General features: G+C 41.3%; 1 pseudogene across 1 annotated transcript; it reads left to right on the top strand.

The window, feature by feature from the left end:
* Positions 1 to 15,832: 15,832 nt before the first annotated feature.
* Positions 15,833 to 16,238, top strand: LOC309837342 (small ribosomal subunit protein uS8-like; annotated as a pseudogene). The gene has a single exon. The product of its transcript is annotated as a small ribosomal subunit protein uS8-like (transcript).
* Positions 16,239 to 17,770: the final 1,532 nt, after the last annotated feature.

The raw sequence follows: 17,770 nt of genomic DNA, 5'->3' as shown, positions 1-17,770 counted from the left end.
GATTCCTCCAGCTCCGTTTTACTTTCTCAAGATTGCTTTGGCTACAAGTTGTGAAATATTTTCTTCTAGTTCTGTGGAAAATGCCATTGGTAGTTTGATAGGGATTGCACTGAATCTGTAGATTGCTTTGTGTAGTATAGTCATTTCACAGTGTTGACTCCTCCAATCCAAGAACATGATATATCTCTCCATCTGATTGTGTCATCTTTGATTTCTTTCATCAGTGTCTTATAGTTTTCTGCTTACAGATTTTTTGTCTCCTTAGATAGGTTTATTCCTAGGTATTTTATTCTTTTTGTTGCAATGGTAAATGGGAGTGTTTCCTTAATTTCTCTTTCACATTTTTCATCATTAGTGTATAGGAATACAAGCGATTTCTGTACACTAATTTTGTATCCTGCTACTCTACCAAATCCATTGATTAGCTCTAGTAGTTTTCTGGTAGCATCTTTAGGATTCTCTATGTATAGTATCATGTCATCTGCAAACAGTGGCAGTTTTACTTCTTCTTTTCTGATTTGGATTCCTTTTATTTGTTTTTCTTCTCTGATTGCTGTGGCTAAAACTTCCAAAACTATGTTGAATAATAGTGGTGAGAGTGGGCAACCTTGTCTTGTACCTGATCTTAGAGGAAGTCGTTTCATTTCTTCACCATTGAGAACGATGTTGGCTGTGGCTTTGTTGTATATGACCTTTATTATGTTCAGGTAGGTTCCCTCTATGCCTACTTTCTGGAGAGTTTTTATCATAAGTGGGTGTTGAATTTTGTCAAAAACTTTTTCTGCATCTATTGAGATGATCATATGGTTTTTATCCTTCAAATTGTTAATATGGTGTATCACATTGATTGATTTGCATATATTGAAGAATCCTTGCATCCCTGGGATAAACCCCACTTGATCATGGTATATGATCCTTTTAATGTGCTGTTGGATTCTGTTTGCTAGTGTCTTGTTGAGGATTTTTGCATCTGTGTTCATCAGTGATATTGGCTTGTAGTTTTCTTTTTTGTGACACCTTTGTCTGGTTTTGGTATCAGGGTGATGGTGGCCTCGTAGAATGAGTTTGGGGTTGTTCCTCCCTCTGCTATATTTTGGAAGAGTTTGAGAAGGATAGGTGTTAGCTCTTCTCTAAATGTTTGATAGAATTCACCTGTGAAGCCATCTGGTCATGGGGTTTTGTTGGAAGATTTTTAATCACAGTTTCAATTTCAGTGCTTGTGACTGGTCTGTTTATATTTTCTGTCTCCTTCAAGTTCAGTCTCAGAAGGTTGTACTTTTCTAGGAATTTGTCCATTTCTTCCAGGTTGTCCATTTTACTGGCATAGAGTTGCTTGTAGTAATCTCTCATGATCCTTTGTATTTCTGCAGTGTCAGTTGTTACTTTTCCTTTTTCATTTCTAATTCTGTTGACTTGAGTCTTCTCCCTTTTTTTCTTGATGAGTCTGGCTAATGGGCTATCAATTTTGTTTATCTTCTCAAAGAGCCAGCTTTAAGTTTTATTGATCTTTGATATTGTTTCCTTCATTTCTTTTTCATTTATTTCTGATCTGATCTTTATGATTTCTTTCCTTCTGCTAACTTTGGGGTTTTTTTGTTCTTCTTTCTCTAATTGCTTTAGGTGTAAGGTTAGCTTGTTTATTTGAGATGTTTCTTGTTTCTTAAGGTAGGTTTATATTGCTATAAACTTCCCTCTTAGAACTGCTTTTGCTGCATCCCATAAGTTTTGGGTCGTCGTGCTTTCATTGTCATTTGTTTCTAGGTATTTTTTGATTTCCTCTTTGATTTCTTCAGTGATCTCTTGGTTATTTAGTAGTGTATTGTTTAGCCTCCATGTGTTTGTATTTTTACAGTTTTTCCTGTAATTGATATCTAGTCTCATAGTGTTGTGGTTGGAAAAGATACTTGATATGATTTCAATTTTCTCAGATTTACCAAGGCTTGATTTGTGACCCAAGATTTGGTCTAGCCTGGAGAATGTTCCATGAGCACTAGAGAAGAAAGTGTATTCTGTTGTGTTTGAATGGAATGTCCTATAAATATCAATTAAATCCCTCTTGTCTAATGTGTCTTTTAAAGCTTGTGTTTCCTTATTTACTTTCATTTTGAATGATCTGTTCATTGGTGAAAGTGTGGTGTTAAAGTCCCCTACTATGATTGTGTTACTGTGATTTCCCCTTTTATGGCTGTTAGCATTTGCCTTATGTATTGGGGTGCTCCTATGTTGGGTGTATAAATATTTACAATTGTTATATCTTCTTCTTGGATTGACTCCTTGATCATTATGTAGTGTCCTTCTTTGTCTCTTGTAATAGTCTTTATTTTAAAGTCATTTTGTCTTATATGAGAATTGCTACTCCAGCTTTCTTTTGATTTCCATTTGCATGGAATGTCTTTTTCCATCCCCTCACTTTTAGTCTGTATGTGTCCCTAGGTCTGAAGTGGGTCTCTTATAGATAGCATATATATGGGTCTTGTTTTTGTGTCCATTCAGCCAGTCTGTCTTTTGGTAGGAGCATTTAATCCATTTACATTTAAGGTAATTATCGATATGTATGTACCTATTACCATTTTCTTAATTGTTTTGGGTTTGTCATTGTAGGTCTTTTCCTTCTCTTGTGTTTCTTGCCTAGAGAAGTTCCTTTAGCATTTGCTGTAAAGCTGCTTTGGTGGTGCTGAATTCTCTTAACTTTTGCTTCTCTGTAAAGATTTTAATTTCTCCGCTGAATCTGAATGAGATCCTTGCTGGGTAGACTAATCTTGGTTGTAGGTTTTTCCCTTTCATCAGTTTAAATATGTCCTGCCACTCCCTTCTGGCTTGCAGAGTTTCTGCTGAAAGATCAGCTGTTAACCTTATGGGGATTCCCTTGTATGTTATTTGTTGCTTTTCCCTTGCTGCTTTTAATATTTTTTCTTTGTATTTAATTTTTGGTAGTTTGATTAATATGTGTCTCAGTGTGTTTCTCTTTGGGTTTATCCTGTATGAGTCTCTCTTCACTTCCTGGACTTGATTCACTATTTCCTTTCCCATGTTAGGGAAGTTTTGCACTATCATCTCTTCTAATATTTTCTCAGACCCTTTCTTTTTCTCTTCTTCTTCTGGGACCCCTACAGTTCGAATGTTGGTGCATTTAATGTTGTCCCAGAGTTCTCTGAGACTATCCTCACTTCTTTTCATTCTTTTTTCTTTATTCTGCTCACTGACAGTTATTTCCACTATTTTATCTTCCAGCTCACTTATCCGTTCTTCTGCCTCAGTTATTCTGCTATTGATTTCTTCTTGAGTATTTTTAATTTCAGTTATTGTGTTGTTCATCACTGTCTGTTTGCTCTTTATTTCTTCTAGATCCTTGTTAAATGTTTCTTGTATTTTCTCCATTCTGTTTCCAAAATTTTAGATCATCTTTACTATCATTGCTCTGAATCCTTTTTCAGGTAGTTTGCCTATTTCATCTTCATTTATTTGGTCTTGTAGGTTTTTACCTTGTTCCTTTGTCTGTAACATATTTTTTTGTCGTGTTTTGTTTTTTTGTTTGTTTGTTTGTTTTTGATGGCTGGGGCTCTATTCCTATCTTACTGGTTGTTTGGCCTGAGGCCTCCAGCAGTGGAGTTTGCAGCCACTTGGATAGAGCCGGGTCTTGGTGCTGAGATGAGGACCTCTGGGAGGCCTCGCTCTGATTAATATTCCCTGGGGTCTGAGGTTCTCTGTTAGTCCAGCAGTTTGGACTCGGAGCTCCCACTGCAGGAGCTCAGGTCTGACCTCCAGCCTGGGAACCAAGATCCTGCAACCTGCGTGGAGCGGCAGAAAAAAAGAAAAAAAGGAGTAGTACAATATCAAAGAATTAAAACACAAAATAAAATTGGAAAGATCAAAAATATATTAGGAAAAATAAAAATATAATTGAAACAACTACAACAAGGTACAATAAAACCACAACAGATAAAAAAAGGGGGGAGGGGGGGACAGGGGGAACAAGCCAAAAGGAGAGAACAATAACAAAGTGTAAAGAATAAAATAAAATTAGAAAAATAAAAGATTTATTAGGAAAAATAAAAATATAAATGAATCAACAACAATGAATCAACAAGGTAAAACAGAACCCCAATCTGAAAGAGGAAAAAAAGAAAAACCCTTGCCTTTGGGGGTGGAGTTTAGGGGTGGGGGTGGAACTTAGGCAGGGGCAAGGTTTAGGGTTAGGTGGAACCTAGGCGAGTGGGGGGGGTGATGTTTGAGTGTGGGGCGGGACCTAGGTTCAGGACCCTCACAGCAGGAAAAGACCTTGGGGGCGGGGCCTGGGCGGGGCCTAGGCAGTGCCTCTGCTTAGCACGTGGGCTGAGGGAGAGAGGCAGCGCGTCCAAAGGAGGGCCTCTGGAGTGTGGAGTTCCGGAGTTTTGAGGTAGGGCCCTGGGTGAGGGTGTGTGGGTGTGTTTTAGGCACAGTGCAGTTGGAGGGGGTCTCAGAGGGGGTCTCCGAGTGTAGAGGTAGGGCCCTGGGTGCGGGTGTAGGGGTGGGGCTCGGGCTCTGGGCGACAGGAGGGAGGCTCCGAGGACAGAGAATTAGGCCCGGGAGCCCAACAGACTCCCTGGTGCCTAAGTGGACAGGGAAAGCGTTGGCCGCGTTCCCTTCCATTCCTCCGTGCCCCCCCCCATGGTCTCCCCTAGGGTCTCCCCCATCCCCTTTGGCCCCCTAACCGTGGGTGGATCCTGCTGGGTGTGAGAACACATCCCCTTCCCCAGCCACCCCTCAGGGGTGCTGGTCCTGGAGGTCCGGCCTTTACTTTTGCTCCCCCTTCCCTCCCTCCCACTCCCTCAGGACCCGCATGGCTGGAGGGGGCCTAGGTGGGCAGAGGATCAGGCCAGGGATCTCAGCAGGTTCCTGGGGGCCCAAGTGGGCACGGGAAACCTGTCCGTGCTCCCATTTGATCCTCTGCCCTCCCAATGGTTCTCCAATTTCCCCCTTCGGACGTGGGATCCCTTCCCCTCCCCCAGCCACCCCTCAGGGACGCCAGTCCCGTCCTGCCTCCACTTCTCCTCCACCTTCACTCCCCACCATGCCCCACATTCTACCCAGTCGCTGGGGGTTCCTCCCGTCCCCTTAGGTGTCCATGGTCCCCCTCCAGTGCCTGGTAGGTGCCCTAGTTGTGCAGAGACCCAAATTCCACGTTCTCCTAGTACGCCATCTTGACTCCGCCCCTACATGTTAGTTTTTAAGAGTAAATCCTAAAAGTTCTCATCACAAGAAAAAATTTTTTTCTATTTAATTTTGTATCTGTATGAGACGATAGACGTTCACTAAACTTACTGTGATAATCACTTCAAGATGTATGTAAGTCAAATCATTATGCTGTACACCTTAAACGTTTTCAGTGCTGTATGTCAATGATATCTCAACAAAACTGGAAGAAAAATTCGTGAATAAATAAATAAGGGAATGGAGACAGTAAGTCCAACTGATTGCAGTTGAGAAGTCCAGTATTTCATCTTTCAAACTACTCTTTAAAATGGATATTGGATAATATGTATGTCTTCACTGGGTTTATTATTTGTTTTTAGATGCATATTTTTCTCCTCTAACCTATAAACGTATTAAATACTACTCAAGTATTTTCTAACATTAAACCTTTTGAAAAATAGGAATAAACTCAATTGGTCTGGAAAAGCAACTCTTTTTGCATTCTCTAGGAGCTGTTCCCCAGCTGAAAGGCAAAAAGAGCTTCTCCCCTCTATGCATATGGGGACCTGCCATACTAAAGGAAACAATTTTTTTTAAAGCTTTTTTAAACCGTTTTTTTCTTAATTTCTATATTTTTTCTTTTTTTCTTTTAATTTGTATTAACTTATTTGTTTTTGTGATTTGGCTGTCCTGCGCGGCATGCAGGATGGTTCCCCGACCAGGGGTCGAACCCAGGCCTCCGCACTGATAGCACCAAATCCCAACCACTAGGCAACCAGGGAACTCCCTAAAGAAGACATTTCTTATTCCAGCTCTCATCTTTTTTTTATTATAGTAAGAATCAGATAGGATAGCATCCTTCCTTTTTTTTTTTTTTTTTGGCTGTGTTGGGTCTTTGTTGCTGCAGACAGGCTTTCTCTAGTTATGGCGAGCAGGGTCTACTCTTCGTTGTGGTGCACGGGCTTCTCATAGCGGTGGCTTCTCTTGTTGCGGAGCACAGGCTCTAGGCTCACAGGCTCAGTAGTTGTGGCGCATGGGCTTTGTTGCTTCGTGGCATATGGGATCTTCCTGGACCAGGAATCGAACCTGTGTCCCCTGCATCAGCAGGAGGATTCTTAACCACTGCACCACCAGGGAAGTCCCAACTACATTTTCTTTAATTTTCTTTTTTTTATATCAGAAAAAAAGAGAGAGAAGATTTCCAACTAAGCTGGATATCAAGAGTTCTATGTTTTAGAACTTTAGGGTTCAATTTATCATGCTTTCAAAAGTTTACGCAAGGCATACAACCGAGGCCCTCTTTCTGAATGGGTCTAGCCATTTACCCTAGGGGCAAAAAAAGAAAAAAAATAATACCCTCCATTATTGCTTATATTAGCCCCCAGTTTTTATTTTATACTGTGTGGGCTCAGGTAACCCTATTGGTTTCCTTTAGTATGTTTAATTAATATTGCCTGAGCAGCAGATTTATGTGCCTGTCTTATACCAGGCAGAGGAAGCATTCCCTAGTGAGACATAATGCCTTTCCTGATAGGGATAGAATAGGATAGTTATACACGTAGTTGTAGAAGTCCCAATAGGGGACTATACATAGAGAGGGAAACCTAGGAAAACTTTGGGAGCCCACTGTAAGTTAATGATCACTCAAGAAAGCTATTGGAACTTGTGGAACGAAGCAGCCTAGCTTAACTATAAAGCCATAAATAAAAACACCAAATCCCAACCACTAGGCAACCAGGGAACTCCCTAAAGAAAACATTTCTGGAGATATGCCCCAGGCCATTAGGTGGAAGAAAAATGTTACCACCTTTCTACTGATAATCCTAGTTTGCTCTCATAGGGTCAGACACTCTCCAGCCTGATACGAAGGAGGAACTAGTGATGTAAGCCTCATGTCTACTCGAAGAAGGGGATCTTTTCCCCTTTCCTGTCGGAGTCCAGCTCCAACGAGTCCAGGGAAACCTGAGGGATGGACGGCGTCGGCGAAGGAAATGAGAACTGACACCCTTGTAGATGTCAGCACATTAAGCTAAATTTATTTTTTAGAGCAGGTGTTTATATGTAGGCAGGTTTCATCATCATGTACAAAATTTAAAAATCTTAACATGTTCTAACCTCAAAATGTTTTTATCAGTGTTTTGAAAATGTCCCCAGTTTTTAGATGTACTAACAAGATAATTTTCTAAGTTTTCATTAGTTGCAGGTTATTTTCTAGTAGTTAAGCCAAGCTATTACGTAAGTTTTTATTACAGAAGTGCAATCTTCGTGTTCTTTCTGCATGGGCAAGTTTTTTGAATAGTGCCTTGAAAATATTTACAATTTATCCTACAGTTCCTGTGTACCTGACTCCACTAGTAGCACTTACAATACCTCCTACGCTCCTGTTTATCACCTGGCAATTGTTGCCAGAGTATTAACCTTTCTTTATAGTGGACCCATATGAAAGCAAAATCATCAACAACCCCTTCGTAGGGCCACTGTTGTTCTATTGGGGGTGTTTTCCATAGGAACATCCCTATATTTCCAGATTGTGTATTGCGTTCCCAGTTTCCTGAGGCCGGAATAGGTACTTTCCATTTTGTGGTAATAATAGTAGGGGGGGGGGTAGTAGTTTTTCTCATTTTCCTAACCCTGGGCACAAATCCCCCTTGTGCTGTTTCCTTAACACAAGCAGACTTAACATCAATAGAGATGTAGTCCACCGACCTGGCACAGTGCTGCTTTGCAGTCCTGCCTTTGATTGCATCATGACTTTGTCACAGCGCAGGGACTCCAGGATGGCTTCCAACACTTTCCCTTTCCTTTGACTATAAAATTGTAGCCCACTTAATTCTCAGGGCAGAGCTCCCTCGCCTGCCCGCTTGCATCTCTTACAAGTGTCCTATATTAATAAATCTACTTCTTGCCTATCGCTTTGCCTCTTGCTGAATTCCTTCTGTGCTGAGACACAAAGAACCTGAGCTTCAGTAAGTCCAGACACTAGGTGAGTGATTCTAATTAAAAGACCATGGGTCCAAGTCCCAATCAGGGTTTTGGCTGGGTTCGAGTCCCGACACGGGTTCAAGTCCCAACCTGAGGTGCACAGTTTCAATCCCACAATCTAATTAGGCAAAAGAGATCTAACCATCTTGTATAAAGTCCATTCAAATATACCAATTTTTATAAACTGTCACCTCAATTCTATCAACTCTTATACCTTTAATTTTAGCCTTGATTAGGATCCCATCAACAAATCTTCTGAAACAAGAAGTCTCAGAAACGTACGTTTTATCTCCAGCCATTTTACCCATTTTTGTATAAAAGGCTCTGAGATCCCCATTGAGGGACTGAGCCAAGGGACTCAGGCCCTTTTGTCAGTATTTAACTTGATTTATTATCCTAACTGTCCCCAAGCAATTACTGGTCAGGTGTCTCAGTGTAATTTTCTTGCAGGCTTTTAAAAAGTTTTTTTAATTGTGGGAAATAGAGCAGACTTGTTCCAGGCCCTTTAATGTTGGGGGAACCAGCAGGGGATCTCTTTGTTCCATCCAATCCTAGGTGTGTTACCGAGTCCAAGCTCACTCTGCTCACCACACAGGCCAATAAATCGGACAGGAGGCATTGAGGCAAGGAAAAGACTTTATTCTTCAGAAAGCCAGCAGACCAAGAAGATAGCAGACTAATGTCTCAAAATAACCATCTTATGGGGTCTGGATGCCAGTTTCTTTTATAGAACAGAGAGGGGGAGGAGATGAGGAAGTAAAGTAAAAAGGCCATTAGTTTTGCCTGGCTTGGCCAGCGCTGGGGAGGGAATGTGTTAATTCCTTCTTTTCTGCAGCCCTTCACAGGTGGGCAGGGTCAGATTGCCTCCCTGTGAGCTGAACAAAGGCACTTTAGTTTAACATTCTGGCAGAGGGGCAGGGTTCCCTGAGGCAGGCCACTATGTATGATTATAATAACAAAAGCAACGAAAAGCAAAGGTTAAAGTCGAAGAAACAGATCCGAAGAGTCAAAATGGGCTCTTCCCTGTTACAGGTGGTGTTGTATTAAAACCTTTGTTTTAATTCCATTAATGTCATTTTTATTTATTCCATTTCTTAATAACCATCTAAAGATGTCCATCCTGGACATCCAATAGATGCTGGAGAGGGTGTGGAGAAAAGGGAACCCTCTTGCACTGTTGGTGGGAATGTAAATTGATACAGCTACTATGGAGAACAGTATGGAGGTTCCATAAAAAACTAAAAATAGAGCTACCATATGACCCAGCAATCCCACTACTGGGCATATACCCAGAGAAACCCATAATTCAAAAAGACATGCAGGGCTTCCCTGGTGGCGCAGTGGTTGAGAGTCCGCCTGCCGACGCAGGGGCCACGGTTCGTGCCCCGTTCCGGGAAGATCCCACATGCCGCGGAGCGGCTGCGCCCGTGAGCCATGGCCGCTGAGCCTGCGCGTCCGGAGCCCGTGCTCCGCAACGGGAGAGGTCACAACAGTGAAAGACCCGCGTTCCGCAAAAAAAAAAAAAAATTCTTGCAATAAATGATTTATTTGCTTTCATTTATATAATATTTACTATTCATTAGACCTTACTATTTTTCATTTCTCTTTTCCTTTCTCTGTATTTAAAAAATTTTGTAAATTATTTATTTTGGGGGGCCTTGCCATGTGGCATGTGGGATCTTCCCCAACCAGGGGTCGAACCCGTGACCCCCTGCGTTCAGAGCCCAGAGTCCTAACCACTGGACCACCAGGGAAGTCCTATCAGAATTTTATAATCAGTTTCTTGTATGGAATTCTTTGTGTTTGTTAAGAAATGTGTTGAACTTAATTTTTGACACAGTTGATTAATTTTGTGACTTTCGAACTTAAAGATAAATTTCCTCCAAATGTCTTTTTTTTTATTCAGTCTGAAATCTTCTTTATCTGTAGATTTTACTGAAAAATGTTTATTTAGTGACCTAAATAGACATCAGATTTTCTTTGGCATTTGTAGTCTCTGTGGTTTGTAAGAATATTTAAATTTTTCATTGAATTCCATTTATTGCCTGAGTTATGTTTTATGGTGTTTGTTATTAGGAGGCAAATATGGTAACATTCTATTTCAGTAATTCCCAAATAAGATTTAATAAGTAGTCTCTATATATTCTATCCCTCTTAGGACTTGTAACTAAAAATTTGTAAAACTGGAGGATACTTTACATATATAAAATGCATATGTATATTGTATATATGTATGTAACATATAATATACAAAAACTTTATAACTCATCCCCCAATTTATAGATAATAGTGATCTCTTAATTTTCTTTGGGACAGGAAGGATTAATTTGATAAAATGAGCAATAAGACAATGGCTGAGGATAAAAAAAATCACTGAACATGTTTTGCCTGCCTAAAAGTAGTTCTATAGATAATTATTAAAAAAAATTAAAGCCTACTTAAGTTTATATTAAAACTGCAAATATAATGTTGAAGTCATCATTAAACATGTAATGTTGACATAAATGGAGATGAACTCTAAGAAAAAAAAAAAAAAAACTATTATCTAGGTACTTCAGAGAGAAGCTAAAACAGAGGATATGGGGGAAGGCCTCTCCTGGGAAGGCTCCATAAGGTGCTGCTCCGTTACAAGTTCAGGATTTTCCTTGAAAACAATTTCAAGTCTGTTGTAATAGTCATGCACAAGTTTGTTAGTCCTTGAGTGCATGCTTTGATTTTATTCCAATCAACAGGTTTTGGGAAGGCCCAAGAAATGGCTTCATGTAAAGTTTTTGGTATTTCTTTGGCTTCAGAGCTGTCAGCTGGCATGAAACATTGAAGATCCTCTAAAGGATTATTCCAGCTAGTTTTAGCCATCCAAAGTTGGGCGATCAGGAAACACAAGCTCATAGATTTGAATGACAATGTTAAATTCCTTTGCAAAATGGTGAGGGTTCTCAGTAAACTTGGAAATCCCTTTGGCTATAGCTAGCAATTCTGCCTTAGTCCCAAGTATGTAAATCAGATTTAAAAGGGTGCTCTCATTATTAGGTTTCAATTTAAATGTATGATTTTGTCTATTTATTTATGTATTTATTTTTTGGCTGCACTGCACAGCTTGCAGGATCTTAGTTCTCTGACCAGGGATCGAACCCGTGACCCCTGTAGTGGAAGTGCGGAGTCCTAACCATTGGACCATCAGGGAATTCCCTAAACCTGTGAGTTTGAATTGGTTGAATGAAAGAGGTTGGGGGTGGAGGATCAAGGGAGGCCTCAGGGTTTGGGGAGTAAAAAGGGAGTTCAGCAAGGGAAGAGGAAAAGAAGGAGGGAGATGGGGGGAAGTGTGGAGGACAGACTTGAGGAGCTGGAGGGGGTGACAGAAGAGTTACCAGTCTTTTGTAACTGAGAAATCTTTTTCAGAAAGTTTAGAATTTGTGTCTTGGAAGGAACCGATTTGGGGATCAAAGAATTGTAATTCAGGTCACATAGATTCTGATAGCAACCTAAACAGCGTCCTGCTGGGGAGTAAAAGTCAGGAGCTTTTAAAGGCAAAGACGGGAGATTTGTATTACAAAGAATTTTAATTGTAGTTGGAGGCAGAAGCTAGTGTTGACTAAACAGGTTTGATAAGGCTAACACTAAAGGGAGGGGAAAGTCCGGTCCATAACTGTGACAAGTTTCAGGTGTTCTTGCAGAGTCCTTGGAATATTTGTGGTTTGGCCCAATTCAGAAGTCCATGGTTCCATCCGTGTGTGAGGTTCACCTCCTTAATGGGTTCCTGGCTCCATTTTAAAACCCCTTGACATAAGTGAATCTATTTTATTTCACATTTCACCAAACCTTACCAAGGTCTTACTTCATTCCCACTCTAAGGTTATAGGATACAACACTAGGCATGCACAATTGTGGCCAACTATGTAAAATTAAATTTCAACTGTGTTTAGTTACATTTCAGAAGGACAGAGGCATGATTTAATGTGTAATATAGATTAAAATTTTACAATAATGGAGCAGGCTATCTTCCTAATGTTAGTCACTGCCATCTAAAAGCATTTACCAAGTTACGTGCAAGTGATTCCACACAGCATGAACTGCCAAGTAAAAAGCCTTTTTAAGTACTGAGGGAGTTATAAAATAAGATACTATATAATACAGTCCCTGGCTTTAGCAAGCTCAAATCCAGAAAAGGGATAAAATATGCAAAGGGAAGCTAAGTAACATTGCCAGGAAGAGTTCGGCTAGTGGCTCTAATAGTGCTACGAGGTCAGAAGAGAGAGAAGTCTGTAGGGGCTCCAGTCATGGAGAAAGACTAAGGAAGGAGGTGGGAGCTGAGCTGACTTGGACCCTAAAGGATGGGTAGTTAGGCCTAACTGAGAGAATATGGAGAGCAAATCTTAGCAGATCATGAGTTCGATTGCATGATAAACATGCACATGGCATCCTGGCTGCACTGCGAGGATTAATGTGGTGTGATTTATTTTCTGCTCTGCCAGTCCTCCTCTGCTCTAGTTATTGTCTCCACTCTACACTCAGCCATGCCCAGCTCCTTCACCACTCCTGACCAAAGGGGCACTGTCTTAGCGACCTCACCCTCCCAAGCCTGGACATGAGGAATTTGACTTGTTATGGTAGTGTGAAAGAATTGCAATCCAAAATAGAACTGGAGGAGATAAAATGGAGAATCTTTCGCGTGTGCCCTCAGGAAGACAAAATTAAGGACTAAGAGACTGATTTCCCGTAAATGACTGATTTATCAAAAACTGATAGTGTGGGAATTTTCTCAGATGATGGGGTTGGATCCGGAGATTGTCTCCTATTGACCTTGGTAAGTTTAGCCAGAGGCAGGCAAGGAAGAGGACCCAGATGGTATTGGTCTCACAAAGTGGACTGAATTGAGCTTTGTTTGCATGACTTGTTGGCCTGAAACAAATAGACTGCTAGATATTTTTCCAGCAAAGGTGGGATTATTCAGATCAGTAGAGAATCGCAATTCAGGGTCTGCAACCATGGCGAGCCACATGCAAGTTCCCTGTACAGTAAGGAAAGGAGAATGCTTTTACTGAGGGGAGAAAGAAGTTGGGAGGGCTATAGTAGACAAAGAGTCCGTGGCTTTTCATTGGCTGAGTCCTTTTCAGGAAAGGAGTCTTTCTTCTTCCTGTTGCGTTCTGCTGTTGCTGCAGGGTGTGAGAGCGCCCCCTGCTGGTCTCCCAACTCTATTTAATTGCGGTTTCTGTTTATTAATTTTTTTGCTTACAAGAAAATGAAGAAATCATAATATTTTTGGTAATGTTTTTGTAATCGTAATAATCAGTATGAATTTTGTTAGTTTAAATATATGAATGGCTAAGAGACCCTGATATATTAGAGAATCTGACTTACTAGACTTGTGATTTTAATTTATGTTTAATTGCTATTCCACTTGTAGTTTTTTTTGTCCTTTTGTTTGTTTGTTTACGTATTTATTTTTGGCTGATCCGCACAGCATGCAGGATCTTAGTTCCCTGACCAGGAATCAAATCTGTGCCCCCTGCAGTGGAAGCATGGAGTCTTAAACACTGGACTGCCAGCAAAGTCCCCCATTTGTAGTATATATATATATTTTTTTGGTGGTACACGGGCCTCTCACTGCTGCGGCCCCTCCCGTTGCAGAGCACAGGCTCCAGACGCGCAGGCTCAGCGGCCACGGCCCACGGAGCCAGCCGCTCCGCGACACGCGGGATCCTCCCGGACCAGGGCACGAACCCGTATCCCCTGCATCGGCAGGCGGACTCCCAACCACTGCGCCACCGGGGAAGCCTCACTTGTAGTATTTTTATTGGAAAGCTCTGTATAGGGAAAACTCTTCCTCCCATGTGTTTCTTCTTTACTCTGACACTACTATCACACTGACAACGCTTCCGACACCAGATGTGTGGGATTTTTTTCCATGTCAAGCAATTCTGTGACACCCTCTGAGTGTCCAACAATTCAACTCAATTTTGACACTGTCTACCTGGAGATAGCATCAGATCCCACAGGTAAAGATCTCAGTCCCACAAAACTGCTCCTCTCCCCACTTCGGATGACAAATAAATGCAAGTCCAGGTTGTCGCCTGTGCTTCTGACTAATTGATTGACTCTAAATCAAGGTTCCCATGATCCCATCCTTGGTTTCGATTAATTTGCTGGAGCAGCTCACAGAACTGAGGAAAGCAGTTTACTTACTGTTTACTGGTTTATTATAAAAGGGTAAGATGAACATCAAGATGGAAGAGATGCAGAGGGCAAGGTATGTGGGAAATGATGTGGAGCTTCCATGTTTTCTCCAGAAGCACTACTCTTCCATACCTGCAGGTGTTCGCTGGGTGTTAGAGAAACTCGCCTAATCCAGTACTTTTGGGATTTTTATGGATGCTTCATCATGTAGGCATGATTGATCATTAATTTCATTTCCAGCCCCTCTTTCCTCTCTGGAGAATGGGAAGTGAGACTGAAAAGTCCAAGCTTCTAATCATGACTTGGTCTTTCTGGTGGCCAGTCCCCATCCAGCAGCCCACCAAGAGTACCTCATTAAAAGTGACTAATGATACTGCTATCACCCGGGAAATTCCAAGGGATTTATCAACTCTGTGTTAGGAACTAGAAAGACCAAATATTAAAACAAAAGATGTTCCTAGTGCTCTTATCAACTAGGAAATTACAAGGGTTTTAGGAGATCTGTGCCAGGAATGGGGTGAGGGGCGGTGACAGAGACCGATATATATATATATATTTCTATTATCTCACAGCTGTAAAAGAGTTTCTTTGCAAACAGTATTTCACTGTTTAAGAAAATCTGTTTTAATCAAAAATTTTGGACTTATTAAGTTTGTAAGTAGTGTTTAAAATACTTCGGATGATTTGTTTTGTTAGATTTTTAGCAGTGGTGCATTGGTAGATGCAGCATTTGCCAGTTTCACTGTGTACATATTCCCATTATGGTCAATTTCACGCTACCTACATGATGTCACTGAAGCTGAGATTGAAATTTGAAATTAACAACTTTAATAAATTTTGTATTGATTTAAACACAAGTAACCATGTTTTCTTTTGTTTTCCTGAGCACAAAACGCTCCCTTAACATTAAAAAACAAACAAAATAAGCTCAAATGACTATGGCTGGGGGTAGGGGAGCCATCAGGGGTAAATGTGTGAATGGAAATCTCTTCTTTAAATTTGTTGTTATGAATCTCACCATCTTTTTTTTTTTTTTTTTTTTTTTTTTGTAGTACGCGGGCCTCTCACTGTTGTGGCCTCTCCCGCTGCGGAGCACAGGCTCCGGACGTGCAGGCTCAGCAGCCATGGCTCACGGGCCCAGCCGCTCCGTGGCATGTGGGATCTGCCCGGACCGGGGCACGAACCCGTGTCCCCTGCATCGGCAGGCGGACTCTCAACCACTGCGCCACCAGGGAAGCCCGAATCTCACCATCTTTAAAACCAACATGCCAAATCTGATAAATTCATTCAGGTAAAGGGAATAGGAACAAGATGTAATATGGATAATTTAGTGTGATTTGACATTGGTTATACTTAAATCACTCAATAGGCAAATTTTAAGCCAGATTAAGAGAGGCAGGATCTAATTTAGTAAATCCGTGGAGATGTTTTAGGGCAGAACGCTCTTCCCACTTCAGAATTAAATCCCTAGCACATCTGCACAAAAATGTACACATGGTTTCCACCATCTTTCCGTGCCACTACAATGGTAGGCATGAATGTCCTGGCTGATGCTCTCAGGAGCATCAACAATGCCAAAAAGAGGCCCAAATGTCAAATCCTTACTAGGCATCGCTTCAAAGTCATTGCCTGGCTTCTAACTGATGTTGAAGCATGGTGACATTGGTAAATTCAAAGTCATTGATGATCACAGTGCTGGGAGAATTGTGAACCTCCTGGGCAGTTAAAGTGTGCAGTGATCAGCCCTAGATTAGGTGTGTAACTCAAAGATCTAGAAAAATGGCAGAATAATCTGCTCCTATCCTGTCAGTTTGGTTTCATCGTGCTGATGAACTTAGCTGACATCATGGACCAAGAGGAAGCAAGACAAAAACACACATAAGGGAAAATCCTTAGGATTCTTTTTCTAGGAATGTAACGTATAGATACAGATAAATCACTTCAATGGGGGGAAAAATACACCACGGGAGGATTCTGATTTCCAGCTTCCTCCATGCCTCTATTCCAACTTAACCTTTCCACAGCGTAGAACAGCATTGCCTTGGCCACTCAGGTGAACAGACATGGTAATAGTGGTGCCAACTGAAAACAATGTTGCTAAAATTTACCTGTCTCCATGAAACATGGATTTTACATCTAGGGACCTTGTTCTGGTTTGTATCTTACCCTCTTAGACTTCAGGAAACCTTTGCTCAGGAATAGCCACATCACTGTTAATAGTATCTTGGACCTTGTCTCCTGGGTGTCACTCAGATCTCATATCACTGAACTATTACTCATTCAAATTGGTCTGACTTGGCATTTTCACATCCATAATGTAGCTCAAACTCATCTTGACTCCCAGCCAAGTGATGTTCTCAGTACTGTCCTCTATGGCAGAGGTTAAGGTTCGTGTTATGTTATATATCCATGATATAAAGTATGATTCATGCCTAAACTGGAACATAAGTATCTACCACTGAAGCCTCAAGAGAGAAGAGGCAAGGTTAAGAGATTAAAATGATAATACAAAGAGATACTGCTGAACTTTCCCCTTTCTGTACTCCATTTGTTCCTTTATGGAACTTTGTTGAAAGAGGCATACAAATTTTGTCAAATCCTTTCATTGGAAATATCTTACTTTTCATAAATCATAGAAACTTAAAGTCAGAAAAAATCTTAGATCTAACATAGCTCACTTTTCCATGGAGTTTGGGAATCTTATCTACAACATACCTAGTCCAACACAGATATTTCATCTAACTCTTGTCTAGATATGTCACGTGGTGGTGCATTCAACAGTTGGCCACTTCCTTTTATTTATTTATTTATTTTGCAGTATGTGGGCCTCTCACTGCCATGGCCTCTCCCGCTGTGGAGCACAGGATCCGGACGCGCAGGCCCAGCGGCCACGGCCCATGGACCCAGCCGCTCCGTGGCATGCGGGATCCTCCCGGACCAGGGCACGAACCTGCGTCCCCTGCATCGGCAGGCGGACTCTCAACCACTGCGCCACCAGGGAAGCCCTGGCCACTTCCGATGACAAGAAATCTCCCTCTTGTGAGGCTAAGAGTAATTAGCATTTGCCATTGTGTACTGCCCTTTAGGGACATCCTCAGCGCATCTTCCAGAGAGGGACTTTGCCACCATAAATTCCGTCTAAAAGATCTTGGAGTAGCTCCAGGACAATCCAAGCAGGTTTAAATAGACAAGATGGGATCAAATCTAAGATAACACGAGAATGTGATATGACTTTGAGGAGACATGAGTTGATAATAATGGCTATAGATAATATTTTACTGAGTATTACTGTACATCAGGGATCAAGGAACCATTTAAGTACTTTATATTTATTAGCCATTTATTTCTTACAACCATCTCATGAAAAATATTGTCCTCATTTTCTCTGTTGGAACTGAGGCACAGAGTAACTAGTCCAAAGTCATGCAACTAGTAAGTCAAA

This window comes from Grampus griseus, assembly GCF_964374135.1.
Source record: "Grampus griseus genome assembly, chromosome: 1".
Taxonomy (NCBI): Eukaryota; Metazoa; Chordata; class Mammalia; order Artiodactyla; family Delphinidae; genus Grampus; species Grampus griseus.
This window is presented reverse-complemented; position numbering and strand designations above follow the sequence as displayed.